General features: G+C 38.6%; 1 non-coding gene across 1 annotated transcript; it reads left to right on the top strand.

Annotated features, from left to right (window-relative positions):
- Positions 1-4,631: 4,631 nt before the first annotated feature.
- Positions 4,632-4,738, top strand: LOC147933340 (small nucleolar RNA R71). Its single transcript, XR_015576897.1, has one exon. It is a non-coding gene; the product is annotated as a small nucleolar RNA R71 (small nucleolar RNA).
- Positions 4,739-8,666: the final 3,928 nt, after the last annotated feature.

Genomic DNA, 8,666 nt, shown 5'->3' with positions numbered 1-8,666 from the left:
AGAACTTTAATTATACTCGCTTTCTCTGTCTGATACTTATGTTATCAAGAGTCTTACGTGGCGGGAATCGGAGATGAGAGTGAGTAACACGCGGATAGAGGCGAGTTGAGGTGAGAGATTTGAGAGCCGCATCAGAAGCTTTAGATGATCGACAGCTGTAATATGTGGTGCTTCGACGGCTTATTTATAGTTGCAGTAGTAAAAGCAGTGAGATTTTTCAAATGGTCTATGAAACGACACTTATATTTGCCGTTTTCTCAAAAAAAAAATATTGTTTTAATTTTTACGGATATGCTCAGCCCGCTAAGTCATTCCGGATCTGAATGGTAATCACGATTAGGAAGGACAAATCAATATGTTGATTGGACCGCTCTGTTTTAAGTGTAGATAACGAACCATTGCAGTCTAACTCTATTTGTAAGTAAAAATTGTCTACAGTTGGTCCGTTGTGGTTTTATCTATATTTCTTTTGGATCGCACTACTGTGGAGTAAAATTAATGAATAGTAAATAAAAAACGGTTTAATCTGCAAATGGACTTGTCTACCCCAACCGCTGCAACCATTCACACCCTTAGTATCTCTTAATCTTGTTTCGTTTTAGTTAAAATGATCTTGTTTCGTTTTAGTTAAAATGACGAGTATCAAAAATTTAGTGCTTGTTGTTGATTAATCTTTTTTTTTCTTTTAAGAATCATTGATCTGTTTAAGAGAATCTATACCATAGGTCCTACGGTATTTTTATTTCATTATTCAATAGACCATGTTTTTTTAACCAATAATTATGTTTCATTTGTTTCTTCATTGCATTCGAATAATTAACTCTTTACAGATGTCTTGGTTATATATATATATATATATATATATATATATATATATATATATATATATACTATGAGATATGTGGCTGATAGTTTTTTTAGTGTCCACGTGTTAAATTTGGGACTTGTCTCCAATCCAGGTTTTAGCAGGAGGCTTTCCTTATGAGTCAGTGTATTCGAATTTGGATTGTATTTACTGGAGAGGAATTTTTCTTTCAGGAGATCCAGATTCTCTTCATCAGTTACCCTGGAAATTATGGTCGCTTTGCAAAGATAGGAATAAGAAGGTTTTTCAAGGCACACAGCCGGAGCTAATTGACGTAATTAATCAGGCTGTAAGTGCAAAATTATTATGGAAGAGGTGCAGTCTCGGGTAGAGGCTTTTTCCGGTCCCTAAAATCCATTGAACTCTCTGGTTCCTATGGTGAGCCAGGGTCAGGGTCCCCATTGTCAAATAGAAGGATCTTGGAAAAAATTGAGCCCAATTCAGGTTTGGGTTTTTGGTGTTGTAATGGTGAACCTCAGACTTTATTATTGGGAGCTCGATGTCTAAGACGAATTCCTTCCCCGCTTCATTCGGAGTTGGAAGCTCTACTTTGGGCCATGGAGAGTATTCTTGCCACATGATTTATCTGCCAGAACTCTAAGACGGATAGTGCGGAACTAATCGCGATGATTCAAACCCCTAAATACCAACCCGCGTTCTCTACTCCTCTAGAAGATTTTCACAAGTCCTAGGCTTCCTTCCTTTCCTTCTCCTTATCCAAGATTTCTCGCTCCTCGAATCTGAAGGCGGACTGTCTAGCTCGGTTGTCCAGATTGTTAATTTCTACAATTTCTTTTGTAAACTCATTTCCTATGGTTTGGGCTACCAATAGTGGAGTCGTATTCTAATTAATGTTTGGTTGACAAAAAAAAAATCAGTTGTAAAGCGCTACAGCAGAAATGATGATTGAGTTACGGTATGTTGCGGCTGATTTAAGGAAAATGGCTAAGTTATGAGCAAACGGCTGACTTACGAGCATAACCCAGCCTAAAGTTACGGATGATTTCATGAAATCTGTCTGAGTTATGAGAAAATGGCTGAGTTTCGAGCATAACCCATCTGTAATTACGGCTGAGTTTCGAGCATAACACATCTGTAATTACGACTGACTTTTTACTTGATAGTTGATTTGTCAAAAATTTGGTTAAGTTAATACTTCGACACAGTTGAATTAACTTTCTCCGACTGGCTGAGTTATTAACGATGCTTACTTATGGGATGTCGTTACAACTAATTTACGGCTAAGTGTCATAATATAGCCGTAATGAGCTGAATTAACAAAAAACTTGGCCATTTTACGGCTGAATTATTAGTGAAAGATTAATTACGAGAGTAGCATGGAATTACGACCGACTTACTAAAAGATATGACTGAGTTAAAGACTATACGTTGAGTTACAACATTAAACGGCTGAATTTGGCAGCCATTTTTTTGTTTTTTAATTATTGTAATAGCACTCATGTTGCGACTGACTTATAGTTTTATTGCTGATTTTATTGCTGATTTTTAACTTGGAATTTTACAAAGAGATTTGGATTTTCTGGTTTTAAATTTGGATATTATTTGCAGTGAAAACTGATTTAATTTACAAAAAGTTTAGAGTTCTAGATCTGATTTTTATTGCTTGAACCTTAATTATTTTATTGATTTAATATTTCATAATTTTCTGAGAAATTCCCTAGGCTTAACTCTTTTGATTTCCTGAATTTACAACACTTTTATTTAATATTTTGCATTGCTTTTATTTTAATTCAATTTAATCTATTTAGCATAATTATAAAACTCTATAATTTATTGTGTAGACTTGAGTCCTTGTGGAATTCGACCCCTAAGTATGACAGTGATCTTTTAATTTAAGAGAGTAGCTCAAGGTTAAATTTGAGCATATCAAATTTTGGCGCCGTTGCCGGGGATTTAGGTATGGGAGGGTATATTTTCTATCCTGCAAAATCATCAACAGAAGAAACAAGCGCTCTACGATAATCTCGTGGCTTGGTTAACTGCAAAACAATTTTTATCTCTTTGAAATTCTTGTTGATGATAGGAGGAAGTTTAGGAGAAAGAGATGTATACCCTGGCCTTACCTGAGGGCTCTGGAGCGTGGATTGGGAGACTTTCTGTTTGGGAACAGGTTTCTGACTTGGAGCATCAGTTTTGGAGCTGTTCTGTCTCGGTTGTGGAGGGGTGTCGATCGATACCCGTTTGGTGGTGTCGATCGACACTGCTTCTGATGCTCGTGAATTTGCTTCTCTGCAGCTTATCTGAGCAATCTTCTCAACAGAAAACGTCTGTCCATCAATGGTAGGAGTTCTTCCTAAGATGAGAGGATCATTAGGCTCTTGATCATACTTCAGCACCACAAAGTCAGTGGGAATCATGAAGTTGCCAACCTTAACTGGAATATCCTCTAAAACACCTTCAGGAATTCTTCGGGAGCGATCAGCCAAGATAAGAGAAATCTGAGTTGGCTTGAATTATGTCATCCCAAGTCTCACAGCAACAGAATGTGGCATCAAGTTGATGCTAGAGCCAAGGTCACAAAGTGAGTGAGAAAACCTTCCTGCTGAGATTGAGCAATCAAGTACAAAGCTTCCAGGATCTGGTAACTTCTTAGCAGCCCTGCATTGAATGATTGCACTCACTTCCTTAGAGAGAACCACCTCCTGCTTTCTCTCCTTCTTCCTCTGAACAGGCTGGTTCAACAGAATTGCACTAACATCCTTAGTTAGCAAGGCTCCTTCTTAAGGGCTCAAACCATTGGATACCATTCTCTTGACATAGCGTTTTAGTGGTGGTGAAAGCTTTACTACATCAATCAATGGCATCTCAATCATCACCTTGTCCATCATTGCCTTGCATCTAGCTTCTCCATCTCCTGCTTAGACTTTCTTGGCTTGGGAAAAGGAACCTTAGGCTTGTAGACCCTTTCAGCAGCTGGAACCTGAGATTTTGCCGTTTCTGGGTTCGTCTGAGAGGAGTGTCGACCGACACCCAGGTGGCGTCGATCGATGCCATCATCTGAAACCGAGAGATTTGTCGATTTCTCTTCTTTTTCTGCAGGAGCAATTTCACCATCATCTTCATCTCTCACAGATATGGCATTGCAATCATGTCTGGGGTTTGACACAGTTCTTCCAGGAAGAAAACCCTCTTGTCGTTTGACAGACCCAACAGTCTGAATAACCTGATTCAGTGTAGACATTGTCAATCTTCCCATTGAATGTCACTGTCAATTGCTCATGTCCTTGCAAAAGCTGCTCAAGCATGGCTTCCATTCTACTCTCTGAAGAATTCTTAGGAGGTGGAGACTGATAGGATGAGTTCCCATAGGTCCTTGTATAGCCATTGTTCTGTTGCTGCTTCTGGTCACCATTGTAAGGTCTGTTACCTTGCTGATTACCGAATCTTTGTCTCTGATACCTAGCTCCATACACATAGTTGACATTCTCCTCTGTATTCTGGCTCTGGCTCAAATGTCTCAACTTCAGCAGCAAATTGGACTGACTTCTTTCCCACTAGAAGATTATGTACTGAATCCAGCTTAGCATTAATAGAAGCAAGCTGATTTGCATCAAACTCTCCATGCAGTCTCTTTCTTTCAGCATCAGCTCTTTTAGTGCTATTGCTAGAAGCCAAATTCTCAATCAACACTTCAGCATCTTCTGGAAATCTTGTCTTGAAGTTCCCATGACTTGCAGCATCCAAAGCTATATGATACTTCCAATCATACCCTCTAAAGAAGATACTCAACAGTTGTACCCTTGAAAAACCATGGTGTGGACAGTCCCTCTAATAAGCTTTGAACCTCACCCAAGCTGCCTTGAAAGCTTCATCATGTCCTTGCTTGAATGAAGAGATCTTGACTCTCAGCTCATCTGACATTGCATCATCATAGAAATGGTTGAGGAAAGCCACCTTGATATCATGCCAGTTTGTCAAAGATCCAGCTGGCAACTGCTTCAACCACTGAGATGCCTCTCCTGCAAGTGAGTATGGGAAGAGCTTGCAGAATATGAAGTCCTCAGTCACTCCATTAGCCTTGATACTGGTCACAAGATCCTCAAAGCGCTCAATATGGTCCAGAGGCTTCTCATGGGGCAGGTTTGAGAAAGGTCTCTGCCCAACCAGTTGAAAGTAAGCAGGCTTCAGCCCAAAATCATTCCTCTGGAATGGTGGAGGAATGATATGCTCAAATTAAACCCTAGAGCTACTCTCTCAAATTAAGAGATCAATGCAGTACTTAGGGGTCGAATTCCACAAGGACTCAAGACTACACAATAAATTATAGAGTTTTTTCAATTATGCTAAAGAGATTAAATTAAATTAAAATAAAAGCAATGCAAAATATTAAATTAAAGACTGTTGTAAATTCAAAAGATCAAAAAGCTAGGCCTAGGGAATTTCTCAGGAAATTATGAAATATTAAATCAATCAATAAATTAGGATTCAAACAATTAAGAACAGATCTAGAACTCTAAACACTTTTGTAAATTAAATCAGTTCTCACTGCAAATAATATCTAAATTTAAAACCAGAAAATCCAAATCTCTTTGTAAAATTCTAGGTTAAAAATCAGCAATAAAATCAGGTTTAGATTGTTCACAAAATTACTAAATCAAATCTCTTTGCAAGAAATAATTTTGCTCATCAAAAGGTTTTATCAGGAAAACAATTATATTCTCATATCAATTTATTTTCCTAAAGTATTAATTCTAGATGGCCAATCAAGGATTAATATGAAGAACAACCTAAGATGAAGATCTAGCAAGATAAAGAATCCTAAATAAACAGATCTAATAATTCATAAAATCCCTGTGAAAAACCCTAAACCTAACAAGCAAACTACTCAGACATAATCAATGAAGAACAAAACATGATTCTGAATAATAAGCAATTGAAATTAAAAGAGTAAAGAGGGAGTTCAAGAATTCTTCTCTCAAAGCAGTTCAGATCTCTCTCCCAAAAGCTCTCAAGATCTCACAGGGTTGCAGAAAAATAAAACTTGCTAGAATAAAACTTGAGGGTTTGGAAAACCTAAAAACTATATATATATGTCCTAAAACACGTCAGGGACTTATGTTGCAAATATGGAAAACTTTGGGGCAGATTTGTAAATTTTCCAAAACTTGGGTCTTGAGTCGGCAGAGATGAGTGTCGATCGATGCCTCCTATCTTGGTGTCGATCGATGCTCCTGCTTTCATCCGAGACCAAATTGATTCTTCAAGATTTATGCTCCAAAACATCCAAATTGCTCCATTTTGCTCCTTCCATGCTAAAAACCTACAAAGACTCAAAAACAATCTAGAAACAAATGAAAAGGCACTAAAAGACTCTTTATATCATGGTTAAAAACCACAAAAACCATGATATATCAACTCCCCCAGACTTAGCCTTTGCTTGCCCTCAAGCAAAACATAAGCTTAGACATATGAAAGAGGTTTGAAAACAGGGAACTCACTCAATTGCAGATTATTCTTATTCACACTCTTCATTTACCTGACTCAAGAACTTACTTCTTATACTCAACCATGATTAGCATCAACATTCCTTACTCAAATCCCACAATTCTCTGGAATCTCTGAAATCTCCATTGTCATCTCATTAGTCAATATTAAAGCACAAATAAGGTGAATTCTTACCTTGGGTGTATTGATCAGTGACATATGGAATCTCTTCAGGCCAAGACATTCTTCTTACATCTCCTTTCCTCTCCCTTTTCTCACTTCCATTATTTTTTTCTTTTCTCTCTTTTCTTATTTTTTTCTTCTAATCAAAGGTGTAAGCGAATACCGGGGTCATCGGTAATTTACCTACCCCTCACTTCCAAGCTTTGTGTGATCATTTGACTCAAGAGTAGAATAATGAGGTCACTGGTAATTTACCTACCTCTCTAAACTGATCAAAATCATCTCATCTTTTATTCTCTTTATTTTTTTTTGAAAGCACTGAAGGGAAGAGAGAGGGGAGACATACTTTGAAAAATTGCACTGTCTTGTATGGCCCGAAGAAAAAGTCTAGTCCACTGATTTCCAAACCCAAAGTAAGAGATTAAGTCCGGTTAAAATCCTGATAAAAGTTGAGACAACGTTAGATCAATCAGATATCCATTGAATAAGGGCTTTCAGGATTGTTGATAAGGCTCATAGTCTTTCTAAGCTTCAGTTCTGAGATTAAGCATAAACAAATAATCATTAGAGTGTTAGCCAAATAAGAAAAATCATTAGTCAAGATCATAATTCCCAAAGACAAAAAGAAAAATTTTGAAAAATTTGACTCAAACTTTATGGTTTTGACTGACATAACTGAAACTCAAAAACAGAAAACATAGTTAGTAGACAACCTCCCCCAGACTTAAACAACACTGTCCCCAGTGTTATCAAGTAAGAGGAAAGCAAAAATAGAAATAAAATAAACAAAAATCAAAATCAAAAGAAAAAGAAAAACCTACCAGTGGGTTGCCTCCCACTAAGCGCTTGTTTTCAGTCATTAGCTTGACTGTGTTGGAGCTCAGGCATCTGGAGGAGCAGAACATGGCATTGAAGTCCTCTTCATCCAAGGTGGTGTATAAGCTTTAGGTGCATGAGGCTTGCCAAGGATGTGTGGAACAGGACCAGGGCGGGACTTAGGGATGGGAGGGTATCTTTTCTATCCTGCAAAATCATCAATAGAAGAAACAAGCACTCTACGATAATCTCGTGGCTTGGTTAACTGCAAAACAGTTTTTCTCTCTTTGAAATTCTTGTTGATGATAGGAGGAGGATTAGGTGCAGAAGATGCATACCTTGGCCTTACCTGAGGGCTCTGGAGTGTGGAGTGGGAGACTTTCTGTTTGGGAACAGGTTTCTGACTTGGAGCATCAGTCTTGGACAAGTTCAGTCTCGGAGGTGGAGGGGTGTCGATCGATACCCTCTTGGTGGCATCGATCGACACTGAGCCTGATGCTCGTATTGCAGAAACTTTTTCAACAGAAAAAGTCTGTCCATCAATAGTAGAAACCCTCCTCAGCTTATCCATCTCAAATTTCATACTCAATCCATCCACATTCAGTGCTATGTGTCCCTTCTGCACATCAATGATGGCACCAGCTGTAGCCAAGAAAGATCTTCCTAAGATGAGAGGATCTTTAGGCTCTTGATCATACTTCAGCACCACAAAGTCAGTGGGAATCATGAAGTTGCCAACCTTAACTGGAATATCCTCTAAAACACCTTCAGGAGTTCTTCGGGAGCGATCAGCCAAGATAAGAGAAATCTGAGTTGGCTTGAATTCTGTCATCCCAAGTCTCACAGCAACAAAATGTGGCATCAAGTTGATGCTAGAGCCAAGGTCACAAAGTGAGTGAGAGAACCTTCCTGCTGAGATTGAGCAATCAAGTACAAAGCTTCCAGGATCTGGTAACTTCTTAGCAGTCTTACATTGAATGATTGCACTCACTTCCTTAGAGACAACAACTTCCTGCTTTCTCTCCTTCTTCCTCTGAACAGGCTGGTTCAACAGAATTGCACTGACATCCTTAGTAAGCAGTGCTCCTTCTTCAGGGCTCAAACCATTGGATACCATTCTCCTCACATACCGCTTAAGAGGTGGTGAAAGCTTTACTGCATCAATTAAAGGCATCTCAATCATCACCTTGTCCATCATTGCTTTGCATCTAGCTTCCTCCATCTCTTGCTTAGACTTTCTTGGCTTGGGAAAAGGAACCTTAGGCTTGTAGACCCTTTCAACTGTTGGAACCTGAGATTTCGCAGCTTTTGGTTCCGTCTGAGATGAGTGTCGATCGATACCCAGGTGGTGTCGATC

Source organism: Camelina sativa, chromosome 12 (assembly GCF_030686135.1).
Source record: "Camelina sativa cultivar CO46 ecotype springtype chromosome 12, ASM3068613v1".
Taxonomy (NCBI): Eukaryota; Viridiplantae; Streptophyta; class Magnoliopsida; order Brassicales; family Brassicaceae; genus Camelina; species Camelina sativa.
The sequence above is the reverse complement of the archived record's forward strand: the minus strand, read 5'-3'. Positions and strand labels throughout refer to the sequence as shown.